The 3,107-nt window shown below is 39.0% G+C and overlaps 1 long non-coding RNA gene across 1 annotated transcript; it reads right to left on the bottom strand.

Annotated features, from left to right (window-relative positions):
- Nucleotides 1-465: 465 nt before the first annotated feature.
- On the bottom strand, nucleotides 466-2,511 carry LOC135501677 (uncharacterized). The gene is made up of 3 exons (XR_010449624.1): nucleotides 2,379-2,511; nucleotides 1,993-2,115; nucleotides 466-1,385 (listed from the first exon to the last, which is right to left on the bottom strand). It is a non-coding gene; the product is annotated as an uncharacterized LOC135501677 (long non-coding RNA).
- Between the last annotated feature and the right edge of the window lie 596 nt (nucleotides 2,512-3,107).

Genomic DNA, 3,107 nt, shown 5'->3' with positions numbered 1-3,107 from the left:
AAAAGTGTAAACTTCAGGGTTAACTCAACTCACAGTGGGAGGTCAAATTCAGGGATTAATGGAACTATTGTTAACAACTTGGCTTGCCACAGCTTTCTTTGATATTTGACCTCACCCAATGTAAGCCGTGATTGGGTTACAAGTACTCAATGAGAGGTACATTTGAAAAGCACAGTGATTGAGTAAATGTTTCTTCGGTCACATTGACCAAAACGTTTGTGAAGCTTTTAAATTGTAGAGTTGGCCTCCTTCACCATGAAAATTAGGTCTAGGTCAAAATGCTTCTTGCACAATGCTAGACTTGGTAAGAATAACTAAGGCCAGAGCCCTCTATTAAAACCTGTGTACATTACGTGTACATTGTTGTGCATAAGTTTTGGTAAACAAAAGTACACCTTGGACAATCCGCACAAAATTTTATATGTGTCAAGAAGAACCCTTTGCCAATAGCATAATGAAGTTTAAAAACATTCCAATACCCATTGCCTGAGAAAAAAAGATTTCCGTACACCATATCCATCAAAACGTCACTGGCGCATTGATATGGCCCTGTCAAAATACAAGTTCTAAACTGACCAGTGAGACCACATTTTCTTAAATATATTATCAAAAAGCATATTTCTGTGATGGCCTGACTCTGTAGATTAAGAATCAACCACAGATTGAGAATTAATTCCACTTTGGTCCATCCCAGCCATGTATTTACCACAACTTGACATTTTGATAAGCTCTATGTGCCACACTTCCGGTCGTGGATGAATACATGTCTCTGCCCTAAGGACATACAAGATGGCTACTTGTACTAGAGGGAAAAAGTCGATCAAATCGCAAAAAAAGATCAATACTAGGGTTTTGGTATTCTGCCCATAGCTACTACCATGCCATATTTCAGCCATCTAGCCCCAGCTGTTACATTTTGTGTTTTGCTAACGAAAGACGGAAGCCACATTATCGTCATATGTTCAAAGGCAGTATAATACCATAAGGTTCAGGATGCAGTATCATATAGGAAAGCTAAAGAGCTGTGTACATACATGAGTTCCTTGGATAATAAGTCCCATGATTCTCTGTCGATCGAATAAGTTTTTCCCAAGACATGAATATGGCAGCTTCGTGAGCAGCTGGGAGGCATGTCGTCCTTTTACTTCAGAAGGGAGGTCAATATCATTGGCAACGTCCGACTCGCTATCTTTATCTTCTTTTTCCTCCTCTGACTCTTCATCCTTATCTTCCACATCATCAACATAGCCTCTCCGACAATGTCTGCTGAGGTCAGTAACTTCTTTATCATCTTCTGAATGTGCTATACGACGACGTTTGCTTGATGCACGTGTCCATGGCTTATTGTCTACCTCCTCTTTTTCCTTGAACTCTCTCTTTTTAACCTAAAAATATGTCCAGTTTCAGGAAAATGGAATTTGCATTTACACTTCAAGCCCATGGCCATGGATAAGAATTCTACTAAGGATGAACTTACTCGCATCCAATCTTTCAAGATTGTATGCCCAGCTCTTTCTGATTACATATATATGTCAGAACTTGTGAATGAGGGAGTTGATACTCCACAAGTGGACGGCGGATCAAGATGGTCCGAATTTGCCAGCCAAAGGGTTAAGATTTAGCAGTGAACAGCTTTTTTAACACTTGACCTCATGCATTACCAGCTTCTTTATTGGTCTTTTACCATTCAAACATTTACAACTGCGGTTAGCTTATCCTAAAACATTGTCATGATCAATCTCATCGAAAATGCCCCGGATGTGTTTCATCCACCAAATCCAAGACTCCATGAACATGAGGAATACTGCTGCCTCAACTGACAGGAGACATTTTGCATTAGGATATGTTGACCAGACTTATTACGTTAACAATCAAAGTATATACATGTAGTTTGATGAAACGATGTTGTCAGTTTGACCTGTTCATACAGGTAACAAATGTATGCCTATATCCCGCTATATGTATCAGTCTCTGGTCTCATTGTCATCTTACCTCTGCCACAGTCACAACTGATATATACCAGGCTGGTTGTTAGTTTCCTGTGTCTTTTCACGGAGTAGATCAGGGATACTTTCAACTTTCTGCCCACATATCGCTGTAGTTGATCTTCCTTCACTGCAATAAACAAGCAATGGCACTTTTTAAAAATGCCTTTATTCTCATTCTCACACAATCAGAACAGTTGATACAATAAGAAAACCGATTGAGTGACCAGTCCGAGTCACCGGATCAGCACCACAATGCAAAAGACGCAAAAGAAAAAAATATCAGGAGCCAGACATGACGCAGAATCGTTGCTGGTTGACACTGTAAAATGTCAGATAGTTACAATAGATCACATTCACATAGATCTTCTTAGAATTCTAGAATGTACTTACTCAAATTGTATTCCAAAGATATCAGCCAACGACTGGAATAAACTGACAAAATTTCGTTCATTAGGTGCAATACCCATCGCTGAGCATCTCCGCAGCATCTTCTTCATTTGATCCAAAAATTTTATACTTCCGCCCATGCTGAAAAAAAAATTCATTTTAAAATTCATGATCTATCTCCTATTGGTAACAAATAACATGCTTTCCATTATCCTTATGATCATTGGTCATGTTGGTGTGGTCTAGATTACTCACTTTTCAGTGAACTGCAAAGTACGAAAAATGACCGATCAGTTTTTATTACCTCCTTATCTTTATACACCCAAATGTCATGAAATTTTCAAGAAAGGCGTCTTTGGTTTATTTATTTCGTTTGCGATTAATTTTGATGACTTTATATCCGACTTTAAACTTATTTTGATGACTTTATATCCGACTTTAATCTTGGTGGACGCTACTGGACACTGGTGCACGCTGTTTAGGATGACCGTTCAAAACCGACAAAAGTGTAGAACTTACCATGTATAGGCTACTAGTATGTTGTTAGGCTATCCGGGCCAAGTGAACCTGATCGAAGCATTGAGCGCTTACGAGTCACACTATGCAGTTGATCCGATAGAGACTTTTCAACTTGATCCAGGATGGACTTCTCATCTTCTTCAAGTTCAATACCGACAACATTTTTCGGACTCTCTAAAATTTCCATTGCAGTTTTAGAGGAGTTCCCAGCAT

This window comes from Lineus longissimus, chromosome 17 (assembly GCF_910592395.1).
Source record: "Lineus longissimus chromosome 17, tnLinLong1.2, whole genome shotgun sequence".
NCBI classification, from domain to species: domain Eukaryota; kingdom Metazoa; phylum Nemertea; class Pilidiophora; order Heteronemertea; family Lineidae; genus Lineus; species Lineus longissimus.
Note: the sequence above shows the minus strand (reverse complement) of the source record. Positions and strands in the feature narration are given on the sequence as shown.